General features: G+C 36.8%; 1 long non-coding RNA gene across 1 annotated transcript; it reads right to left on the bottom strand.

The window, feature by feature from the left end:
- Positions 1-2,040: 2,040 nt before the first annotated feature.
- LOC143693840 (uncharacterized) lies at positions 2,041-11,261 on the bottom strand. The gene is made up of 3 exons (XR_013181821.1): positions 11,152-11,261; positions 5,955-6,056; positions 2,041-2,177 (listed from the first exon to the last, which is right to left on the bottom strand). It is a non-coding gene; the product is annotated as an uncharacterized LOC143693840 (long non-coding RNA).
- Between the last annotated feature and the right edge of the window lie 1,844 nt (positions 11,262-13,105).

Here is a 13,105-nt window from a genome sequence, read left to right on the forward strand (position 1 = left end):
TTTTCAATATACATATTTAAGTCTGAAAGCACAGAAGGCAGTAATAGATGGGGCAGCAATCTTTTGCTTTTTGACATCAGTGTCCTGCACTCTGCTTCTTTATGATTTTTTTTTAAGCAAAAGAGTTCATTCATAAGATTTTAGAGTCACTTTTCAATTCCAAAGTGTACTCCAAAGGGAAATATTTTCATGCTCCTCTATGAATGAGCCTCAGTTTGCAGACTCCACATGACAATAACAGGAAAGACTGTTAACACTGGATCTATTCCTTGTATTTATAGTATTCAGAACTGCATAGATGATTTAGCAGAACATCTGTAGTGTCACTAAAGCACAGAATTCATTTAGATAGCAAAAATTTCAGTTCTTCATCACAGTCACAGTTTTGGATTCATCATTTGCACTCTGTGTACTGTTGCAGTTTCAAACCACAAATTTATGAGAGGAATGGAACACCTCTCCTGTGAGGAATGACTAGGAAAGTTGGAATTGTTCAGCTTACAGAAGAGAGGGCTCCCAAGACACCTCTTTATGGCCTTCCAGTACCTTGAATGAACTTAAAGGCAGAGACAGGCCTTTTAGTTATGCCTATAGTAGTAGGACAAGGGATATTTACTTTAAACTGAAAAAGGATAGTTTCAGACTAGATATAAGGAAGAATTTTTTTACCATGGAGGTGGTAAAACGCTAGAACAGGCTGTCAGGAGAGGTTGTAGATGTCTCAGCCCTGGAAACAACCTCTTGGGACTTGTTTTTTTTAAGCAAGAGTCATTTGAATGATATTTTTATAGCACAATGCCCCAAACAGTTGTACTAGTGCAACATAGACAGCAATATCAATGAACAGCAGTAAAGAAACTACGGTTGCTCAGAGAGGTGGCAGATGCCCCACCCCTGAAAACATTCCAGGTCAGGTGGAACAGGGCTTTAAGCAACCTGATCTTTTTGAAGATATCCCTGCTTATTGCAAGGGGTTGAACTAGATTACCTTTAAAGGTCACTTCCAACTCAAACTACTCTAGGATTCCATGCAGTTCAAACCAGTATGAGATGTGGGAAGATTTTGTTTATGTCTCTCAATCTACATGTTGTGCTGTGAAAATTTTATTTAAGGGTCATTTGAGTAATTTTTTTTTTTCTTTTTTAAATTGAGGATGACATCTTGTAGGTACAGGAAAAAACAGGAAGAAAACTAGGCAAAACCACTTTGGAAGAAACAAGAACAGAGTGTACATTCAGACTGGGAGAAGAAGGCAGAGAGAGTGAAAAGGAACACAAACTTCCAAAACCTTCCACCCACCCAAACAGCCTAATATGTATCTCACACCCCGACACCTTTTCTGAGGGATGCACAGTCAACTCAACCAACTGAACCCATATTTTCTGCCTTTGAAGCCAGTGCACTAAATGCTATGTAAAGAGTGGTAATCTAGAAACTAGTAATTACAGTTATACTAAATGTCCATGAACTCAATATTATCAAAAAACTAAGCTCACTTATAGAACATGATGTCAGCTTTAGGGTCCTTGTCAGATTTAGCTGGAAAATTATCAAGGAGCTAAGGCAGCGCATTGGGTCAGTCTTGGATACATGGAAAATTACAGATGTAGGCTTTCAGGGAACCGTGGAGCTGACCTAAATGCTGCCTTGGGCATGCTGGACCCTCCAGTTTGATTTTGCAACTTATTGAGCCCTTCACAAGAACTTTTCAGCTTTATATGGCTGATGTCATCTGAACATCCTTAGGCCTCTCTATGGGGATGTGACAGCTTAAGAAAAACTGCCAGCTGTGTATGTATTTTCCATTAATCTCTGAATTTTTTAATCTCCAAATTACTTTAAAGACTTATCAGGAAAGAATTGGGTAAACCACTGGCATTTCTCCCTCTTGTAAGGAAAAGGCACAAAGATTTCCTGAGATTTTTTGTCCTATGTTCAGTGGAAGCTAAAGGGTATTGAAGCATAGACTTCCTCAAGTTGGTATGACTAAGGCAGACCCACTTACCTCATGTCAGCAGCACCTCTGAGACTTGTCTAGCATTGTGCCAAGAATGTGCTTAGTCATTGTAAGCCCTTCAGGACTTTCGTTTGTGAGATTAGGCAGATCTCTTCATTTTTCCTTATTTCACCTCTGAGAGCACATATGGTGTTAAATCTGGGGGAAAGACCATTATTCCTGGGCAGAGAAAAGAGAAGCCTGCAACTAGAAAAGGGTTATAAAATCTCACTGGCTGTGAGTAAAGCATTTACCAAAGCAGTTTTCAGCAACTATACATTCCTTGAGCTCATATATAACCTAACAGTTGATTTAAAATTAACTCAGAAGGAATTTGTTTAGATGATGAAGTCTTAGCATATGTCTATAGCATTCTCAAGAGCAAAAACTAGCATCCACTGTAAAAGTCACACTAATGCCCTTCTTTAAATGAAATGTTAAGATATTTCAGCATGTCATTTTCAACTTGGCTTCAAGAAAACTGGCCTTCACTGTAATCATCCTACTGGCTTAAATGACTTTATAAATGGAGACTTTTGTATACTGATGAATGACAGTGAGTATCAATTTTTCTAGGAGTCACTGACAATATTCAATGTGAATTAGGTTTTTGGAAAAATATTTCCTGGAAGTGTGTAAATATAGACAGTGTAAAGTCTACCAAAATGATACTTGGTATGCTAATTTTCAAATTACCAGCACCTTTCCCTTTGTCTATCTTTTCTATTCTCTGAGTTTGAGGGCTGTCCAAAAATGGGGCCTGTTCATACCAACTTTTATATTCATGTTCTACTTGTAAGAGGTGAAATATTTAAAATAGTTTAAATCAGATATAAACTCTACTGGTAAAACAAACATTGTGACCACTGGTTACAGGCGCAGTTACTGCCTTAGTGCACACACTTACGTGGGTGCTCCCACCAGGCAGTCCCAAATGCCTCACTTGGAAGCTTCACATTGCAAAAAGATGTGGCATTTGATACACAGTCATTTCTTGAATGAGTAATTTCTGGCTTATGTGTGATCATACTCATGTACCCACATAGAATCCCACTCTCAGATATTTATTTCTCTTCTTGTTCTACTGAGTCTGTGGATCATCCCTGCCTGGGAGTCATACATGTAGCTTGTGGGTGCAAAGCACAGAAGAATATGCATGGAATAGCTCAAATCTTGAAGGTAAAATATAGGTTTTCTAAAAAGTGATATATTTTCTAAAATTTCACACTATCAGAAACTATACCAGAGACTTTAACTTCTGCAGATGTTGTGGGCAATGGGGAAGAAAACTGTTTTCTGTCTTCTATTGTGATCTTCTGAGTAAAAGAATCCTTTCTATGATTCAGCTGGATAGTGACAGAGATTTCCATCTTCAGAAACACTCTTGCCTCTCCATACTAAAACAACACATTGTAATAACCACAAATAATCCAATGTATGTGGCTGATTCAGTTCATGTGGGTCTTGCTACCCTGTGATGCTGTAACAACACAGGTTGCACGAACTCTTCCAAAATTGTAGGCCAGAACCTGGCACTATGGTTTGATAGGTATTTATTCTTTAGGAGCATAATAGTTACAGACAAGCAGGAACTGAGTTACAGGTGAGTAAGCCAATGAATTTATAGATGTTTCACAGATTGCCAAGAGGTAATGATTTGTCAATCTTTCTGTCTCTCACTTGAAATATTACAATAGTTGGTTAGCAACAAGTGCAGTCAGGAGAGTATTTTTAAAGAAAGTATTACTGTAGGTTGACTGTATTATAGATAGGGAAGCTAGCTCTGCACTTCAGTGTACACCAAATTCAAATGCAATAAGCTAAAATCCAAAGCAGCTTAGTGGATATTAGGGAATGACCAGAGGATGGGTTGCCAGTAAAATAAAGGCAACCATATAGCCTGACTATGTAAACTGGAGATTTTTTCAAGTCTTCTAACACAGAAGACAGAAGAGAAATTGTGAGAGATACAATAACCCCATCATTTCTAGATGAGTACAGTCTCAGTGCAGTCAGAGTGTAATGTGGTCTTGTTGAGTACTTTTGAGTAATTTTCTCAGATGAAGCTCTACTTTTTTTACCATTACTCTTTAAATTCTGACTACATCTCTCCCCACATTTATTTCACAGCTGAGGCAGTCTGCATGATTATATAATTTGATATTTCAGGAACTACGAAGCAATTGTAATGTCTACCCTGACAGCCAAACCCTGTCCTTATACTGAAAGAAATTGTGATTTTTTTCTAAAGCAACCTTTTCAAACCATCTTCACTAAAGTCATCCAAAACATTTTTCAAAGGTGTAGCAGAAAATAGTACACCCATAAAGAAAACTCATATCTTCATGCTTTAAAGCAGATTATAGATGATGACTAGAATATTAACAGTGTTGAAAGTATTAAGCAAAGGGTTTTTATAGAAATAACAAAGTTTGACATATGTGTTCTTTGACACAAATGTAATATACCAACAGAATATAGGCAGATATAAATTGAGATAATTTACAACAAATGTTAACCCATGTATAGATAAAGCATTATCCAGAATACCAGTCCACTTGCCTAGCATGTGCACTGAGTCTAGATTGATTCACAGTCACACTCAAATCATGTAGATTTTTTAAGTCATCATTGACTCATTGGCTCATTATTAGATAGTGATTGCACTATCTCATTTATTAGTTCTAACTGCTGTGTTCAGCACTGTCAGTTCTATTTGGATCTTACCTACAGCAGATAACCATGACATTTTCTGAATGGACTTAGAGGGAAAAAATATTTTCTCAGATTGCCAGAACGTTTTCCTTTATACTGATGACTATTTGTAATGACATTTTAATGTGAACTTTTTGCATCTCAAAGCCAAATAATCAATAAAGGGAAAAACCATATAGAGTATTACTGAGATGAAGAGCTAAATGAACACTTTAGATTATTAAAATTGCTCTTTATAGTTTTAGATTTACATATAAATATATATTTAGGTCTGACATTAGAAAACACACTCTGAGCTGAGCTGCAGCCATAGCATCCTGCTGTTTCCTACGCAGTCTGCACACTGACCTCATGAGAAAGGACAGTTGTTAGGGCTGTCCCAGCAAGGCTGCAGCTACCTGGGCTGTGCTCATGTCTCCAGCTGTTGAGACACCAGAACTGAACCCAGTGCATGGTGAGTCTGTCTGTGCCCTCTAGTACCATGTGCCCTCTGTGCATGCCCTCAGCCGTACCTGAACCAGATTTAAAGTCGGTGCCTGGCTGAGAGTAACAGTCCAGCCATGGCAACATGAAGCTTGGGACAACTGTGATGGCAGTGTAGTCAGAGGAGGTAAGTTATTCATGCAGAGGTGTTAGAATGCAGTGAGATCTGTTTTTTCACATTCTTAGAATGCATTTTCTAATCTTCCTACCATGATTTATATTTTCTGATGTAAGTAACTTGTAAAGAGAAAAAGCATGGGAACAATGAGTGCCTGTGAAGAAAAAAAATTAGAATGAGAAACATCCTCTGAAAAGTAACTTGGGGGAAAGATTTGTGACTCAGCTATTGCTGTATACATTGAGGAAGATACATTCCTATACTAGTTTGAGTGGGGCATAAGAAATTATGCCTGACTTTTGTCACAAGACTATCCTATGCCCATAAAATATTATTTTTCTTGTATGAAAATTAAATCTTTACATGGTTGTATAACACAGTTCAGACTGACAGGCTAACATAGTCCTAAGAAAGAGCCATGGTCATCAGAAGGATGAGGGAGAGCCTTCCCATTTATGGAGCCACACCCAGTTCTGCTACAGCCAAGTAAACATTAATTTCTCATGTTGTATAGGAAGTATTGTCTGTGACTCATTTTTAACAGTATTGGTCTTCTCTACAGCACAGCACGGCTTCAAATCTTTTGTTGCACAGGACGCCAGACAATTCAACATGATAAAAAATATTATAGTAGAAGTTACCTCATTTTGCCTTTCCATGGTCCATCTGTCCAGCATCTCATTGGGGTAGTCAGGAGTTGTCTTTGGCATGAACACCATGTGTTCCTTACTGAACTAAAATTTCTGGAAACAAAACATAAATGCTTACATTAGAGAGATCCTTTTATTATTATAGCCTTTCCTCTCCAAAATTTTACAACCATTCTCTTTAGATTCAGCAGCCATCTTCCAACTACTAACAGGATTGATTAATACCATTTGCAGTTGGAACAAAACCACAAATTTTTACTTTCCTTGAAAAACTATGAAAATTAAGAAGTTACTTTTCAGTGATGTTAAAATTTGATAAATTGAACTTTCAATGTACACTTGAAGACCAAATACCTGACAAAAAGTGGGAAATGAGATAACTATGCTCTTTCTCTAAGTACCTCAAGTATTTATGTATTTCATTTCCTACAGAAAACCTTAATCGTTTAGTCAGAGAACATTCAGAAATCTGTTCTTCATCTCCTCTCATGCTTTTCAAGGAATACATAGATTCTATGCTTGAAAAGTGCTAATTCACCCGAGAAGGTAAACCTGGATTCAAATTTCTCCTTCAGACAACCATTAAATTTACAGTATTAACTTGGGAACTGAAATGAGGGTTTCCAACACTCAAGTGCATTCCTTGATTAGCAGATTAAAAAGTCTGGAAGTCTGGTCCCATGAATCGTTAGTTATTCATATGTAAATAAAAGCAGTTTGGGAAATAGAGACTTTGCCCATGTCTCATCCCAATCACACCAAAGTGTTGATACTTAAGTAAATTACAGAAATTATGGCTACAGACTTAATTCTTCAGACATGTGAGACATTTAAATATAGTCTAATCTTCCTAGGCTAGTATGAATTTTGGGAAAAACACATGAACAGGTAATCCTTCCTGCACTGCTCTGTGAGAAACGAACAACCTGATGTCAACTGTCCTACCTAAGTTTAAAGGATATTCGTAGCACATGGGTTTTTCTATACCTTCCTTATTTAAAAGAGGGGATATGTTCAGAGCTTACTGCTTGGCTTTAAGGTTATTAGTAATGACCATACTAGTGCCCAGAAAAATGGACTTCAAGGAATATTTAAAAAAAAATCAAGAGTGTTGTCTGGTAATATATTCACTTGTTTTTCCCGCAGAGATTCCTAAGTAGTAAAATTAGAATACTAATTTTTATAAAAAACTTTTAATGCTTTCATAATATTGAAAAAATATTCCATAATTTCTCTGTTTTTCTTTTATAGTGCTTCAATAATTCAAATCATCTGCCAAGATATTAATTCTACTTCAGGAAAATAGTGCATAGGTTTATTTCTGGTCACTTTGGCTTTTTTCAGAGTATCTTTTCTACAGATCTTAATAGCTTATGACCAACAATTGAATCATAAAAGCAATTTTAGGTAGTTGGGCAGATGGTAAATGGATCTTTCACAAATGTTAGAGTCCTTAATGAATAAAATAAGCACATAAATACACCTAATTTTTAATGTTATTTCATATTGTATCAGATTTTGTAGAATATTAATGATTTTTAAAGCACATTCTATTTTCAAAAAGTAGGGAATCACCACAAGTGCATTAAATAGGAAACAATAATTTAATAGCTATGTGGTCACAATTTGCAAAGGCAGTCATATTTTGTAATTTGGCCAAGGCAAAAAGTCTTTTACAACAGTTTAGTAGAATAGGTTATCTACGTAATTAAAACAGACATAGGTCTAGCTTACTAAAATATTATGAATATTTTATAGTGGTTTTATTCATTAATGGATTTTGTTATTTGTTAAATGAGAAGTTGTTTTTCATCCAAGGTAAAAAAATATTTCCCTAAAAATCCATAAAAATGTAGGGAAATATTTCCAATATTTCCACTTAAAAATATAAAGACAAAGAGTGTTTAAACCCAAAGATTCAGAAGTGTAGAGCAAGTCTTATGTTCAGAGAGTGAGGTAATTGTATCTAGTTGTTTTGATTAAAGACTTATTAAGTACTCCTGTTAGTAATGGAATCCCATCTATACAGATATATTTTGATTGAAACGCTTCTTCTGTATACATACACACACAATCATAGTTGTTTTCCAGTGTTTTCTGAATTAAAGAAAATATTTAGTTTTGAATTGCTTCTGGATTAAGTTTAGCATATTTTAAAGAAATGCTTTCAGCTCCACATTTGCCTGAAAACTACCATGACTACTGTTCTATTTTTACTAAGCCATTAGTTTAATACATCATAAAATGATTGCAGAAACAATATTTTTTCTGTTGGTTCATAAATTTTTTTGAACATGACCTTTGTTTAGTGATTTTGTTAAACTATCCATAAATGTACACTCTATAGTGCATACTCTATTGCCTTCTGGATACTTTGCTTGCATTAATGTCCCATTGCCATCACTATCATGCAGGATGGTTTTGAAAAATTCAGTTTTGTCAAAGCATTTAACACAATTTCTCCTGGGAGCTCCACTTCTGAACCATGTTAACATTGTGAGAAATCTCAGCTCAAGGAAGATGGGTAGGTGTGAGTGTATGGTTCTTGTATTTATTCGCATTCCCAAGACAGAAAGGCAAAATCAAGGAAAAAGTCAGATATAGCAAACATAGTGAACCAACTTAAAAATTCATTTCAAAGGGATGAAAATTTAAGACATTCTACTTAAAACATGCTCTTAAAGCCGATGAAAAGTCCAGTCCTCTTCGGAGTTAGGTACTTAAAAAGATCCCCTAAAATTAAGAGTATATTAATTTAATTTATTAAAATATTGTGCATAAACTGAATTTACAATAGAATGTATTTGGTTCTCTTCTCTATCTAATTTTTAATTTACCTAATTTTTTAATTCACAAGTCTTTTGGGATGCATATGGTAATACAAATGTGAATTGCCATGACCCAAGGAATTATTTCAGGGAGTTTGCTGTGCAGTGTCACAGACCATTGTAGTGGTGCTACTGATGGAATGGCTTTTGTAAGTGGGATGAAAGGAATGAGAAGAAAGTGAAAGAACTTCTAAGAGTAATATCACTGCTAAATTCCCATTGTGAACATCAGAGTTTTGGAATAATGAGCTGCTGGGTCCACCCAATAAAAAAAAGGGGGTAGGGGGGCCAAATTCAACAATTCAGTGAATTTAACAATTCAGTGAATTTAGTGACCTCTTAAAATGTCACAGATTCAGCGATCTGTATCCCAGAAAGTCATGCTGGTGCTCCATTATGGGGCTTAGGGGAGATGGGAAGAAGATGCTGGGCCTCCAGGTGTCACAGATGCTGTGCTTTCATGGCATCCTCTTTGGAAATTTTCAAAGCTGTAAGAAGAGGAGCCCTGAACCACCCAACTGTGATTTCAAAATAATCTCTGCTTGGAGAGGCAGACCAACCTAAATTTTAATGCTGCTGAAACCTCTGGCTTCCTCTGTGTAGGTGGTAAATTATCTCCATAACCATAACTCTTTTTGCACCTGGGAAAAACTCAGCTTCATGCTTCAGGTGGACTAGGACCAAGTTTTTGAGTACTTCTGTTCTTGAAAAAGTTCAGAAAAAAAGACAATTGCCAACTTTTCCTTTGCCCTGTGAAATCCCTGCTAATGCTTACATGGGCCCATTTGCAGAAAATGCTAAAAGGTGTTTGGTCCTTTCTTGGGTATTTGAGTGTTTAAATGACAGGCAATGGTTGTGCCCATGCACCATTTTACCTTTCCACTGTTCTTTTATATATAGGTTCCAAGGGAAAGCACTCATCATCTCTATTCCAAACCAGTTTTATCTCTGCAGTGACAAATATATATAGGTATGTGACTGCATTTTGTATCAGCTACATCCTGCCTACTCACACAGCATGGTATTGGTTTTTACTCACCTACTAAGATATTATGACTCAGGAAGAAATTAATTTTTGGGTTAGCATTCATGTTTGTGATGGTTAGCAGAGGACTTGGGTCAAAGAAATGGTCTAGTTTTCTTATTCTGAATCTATAAACCTATAAGTTTTTCACTCAAGTACATGGCATTTCTGAAAAAACAGGAGTCTTTGAGACTATGTCCATCTTATTGTCCATTTTGTAGAATACCTAAGTTTAACTTGAGTATACTTTTCTCCTTACTTTTGAAAGTCCAAGCAAATATCAATGATGTATTTAAACATTTAGATGATGAAGGCCAAGGCTGCAACCTCGATTATTTATGTCATTTATTTAATTATGTTCATATATGAGCTCTTCTGTACATCCTTAAATTCTCAGCCCTCAGAATAAATCAAACAGATGACTTCTATCAGCAGCTATCTCTTGTTTCACTTCAAAGGAACAAGTAATTCAGAGGGTGAGGAAAAGGCCAAAATTTATTCTTCTCAGTATAAAACTCCCATTTCTATCAGTATAAAAGAAAAAGTTAATGAAATGCCACCTTGTTACATATTCTGTCTGCTACCAATATTTTTGTAAAATGCTCATAAATCTGTTTATAGTGCATTCTGCTATCAGCCACAAGTATATGTCCTGTGAGCCACTGAAGTAATTTAGGAAATATCCTGAATCACAAGTTTACAGAGGACATAGAACACAGCTATCAGACTGTAGTGGAAAAATTGAAACTATTTTGAATCTTTACCATCAAGAAGTCTATTGACTCTGTTTTATGGGAGGAAATAGGAGCTTTCTCAATATTCTTCTTACTCAGAATCTCACATATCTGTGATACATTGGGTGGCATTCCTGTTATGAAACTCCCTCAGACAAGCTATATTGCAGCAGTAAATTTTAGATCTAGCCCACAACGTTGGAAAACATTCCTGAACAGATGGTTTCATTCAATAAAACATCAAAGTACCATAGTAAATAATGCTGTGGAATTTTTTTGCCAGTCATTTTGCAGTGCCACATTAAACATTTCCAGAGGCAGCTGAAAGTGAAAGAGACAGAAACATTTGGCAGTGAGCAAAGTGCCATAGGGCTGTTTGACTGGTGATGCTGAGACCAGAAAAAGAAATGAGTATCTGAGTGGCACTTCTTGGGATGGTTTCTGACTTGTAAAGAGCAGAGAGTGCAGGGCAGTTAGAGGTCATCTGCTCTTTCCCTTCCTATTCCCCACTGCAAAGAATTTTGGCGTCTCATGCTCTTTCCCCTGTTGACTTCTTTCTCTCTGAGTTTGGAGAAGAGAAACTTGATGTGAAATTTGCTCACCTCACTTGAGTGTCTCCTCTACTTTGAGTCAGCACGTTCTACTGCTGCAGGCATTAGCAGAACACAGTCTCCTCCAAAATCAGTCAAATTCTTGAAGCTCTGAATCAAATATCACCAAAATGGAGTGGGATTGTGGAATTTGCTGGCCTTGCCCACATATCTTAGGCTTCATATACTAAAAGTAGACTAGCTATCAGTACTTTGAGAATAGATTGTATCTAAAGAAAAAGGCAGCAAATAGAAGAGAATTACCTAGTCAGTCAGGCAAGCAATCCACAGGCTTCAGTGTCCTGCCAGTTAAATCAAAGGGAATGAAGCAATACATGGCAGTAAGCCTCAGGAAAAAAAATAAAAATAAGTGCTTGGTTTGTAGTATCCTGCTATTGAAAGAGAAGAATGTGGTTTTTTACCTCTGAAAATGCATTTTAGGAAGGACCACAGTTTCCAGATAATTCTGTGAATTAAGGATTAGGATGTAACTCTACAAGAAAATATCTGTTTCTGTTTATATTCTTGTAATGGGCACAGTACTACAAAGATTAAACATGCAAGCAATTTAGAAGTTGTAGGACTTCAAGCATAAAACCAAAATCAGCTAATGCAAAACACAGTAGCACTGCCTTGGAATTTTCTGAAGAAGATTTGAAATCTTAAGCTCCATCCCATTAATATACAAGTTGAAGGCAGTTTTCTTTTCTTCCCTGTCTTTGTCTCAAGGAACAGAATAAAAAGTATCAGTTGCCAGCTTCAACTAGCCTTGCTATGGCAGCATTCACAGCTCTATCTTCTGCTGTATGCATCTGATATTTTTTTCACTGTCATCTCCAAAAAACACAATTCAGCTGCAGCCAGAGCCACAGCAGTCCCATCTCTGCCTGGTTCCCAGTAGCTCCTGCACTGGATGTGAATTCTCATCATGTAACACACTCAGGCGTGGGCCAAACAACTGCTTTTTACAGAACAGCCGGTGTGTGAGTCAACAACAGAGGCAAACCAGGTGAAATGCAGAGCCAGCCTGTGTCACTCTGCTACACGTCCAGGTCCCCAAGGATGTGCACACCAAGAGGCCTGGAAGCTGTGGCTCCTCAGCCATACAGTTTGCCTGGTCTCCCTCTCATCAGAATTCCAGTGGGCTAAAGATACGGAACTCTGATAAGAAGAGAGCAGGCAAATAAAAGAGAAGCATAAAATGATGCAAACAATTTTTTAAGCATTCTGGCTGTATCTCCCCAGGAAAAAAAAAAAAAAGACAGAGAATCAGATATAAACAGGACTTTTTTCTTTTTTATTCATGACACATTTTAATGAGATTTGAAATGAGCACAGGAAGACAGAGCAAGAAAACAAGGTTATCTTCAACTCTGAATCTTCACACTATTTATGATGCTAAATTTGCAGGCTATGCTGCTCACTTACATTTCCATAAAGTAGCATAATAAAAGAAAAAGAACAACTAGATGGTTGCAATTTTTCTTCTGAACTGTCCTTTCTGAAAAAATATATACAGTCCTCTGGGTTCTGATATTCTTTTTACCTCTGCAGAATAATGTCCCTTTTGTATTTCATCCCTTCTTTGTGCAGAGATAAAGAGAATGTATGTACATTCAGACTGCTACTCCCCTAAGTGATATGACTCATTCACACAAGCATCTGTACCCCTTAAGGGACTGACAGTGCCTTTTCCTCTTAACTCATTAATTTTACTTTTCTGTTATACTGAAGAACTGCTAATAAAGTAACTTTTCTCAATTGATATTCAATCTCCTCTGTGCCCCTGCAGGCACCTCTTCTTCTCCAGGGCTAAAAGCACAATGTGTTGAGCTCTCCCCACAGATGCCATGATGGAGGCATATATAGTCTAACATTCACTCTATCTTCTTGAAATATCATCTGTTTTGCAGATTGCAAATTGGGACTAATAGCAGGCAGCAGGGTCTGCAACAGTCAGAAGTTT

The sequence above is a fragment of the Agelaius phoeniceus genome, chromosome 4, assembly GCF_051311805.1.
Source record: "Agelaius phoeniceus isolate bAgePho1 chromosome 4, bAgePho1.hap1, whole genome shotgun sequence".
Lineage (NCBI taxonomy): Eukaryota > Metazoa > Chordata > Aves > Passeriformes > Icteridae > Agelaius > Agelaius phoeniceus.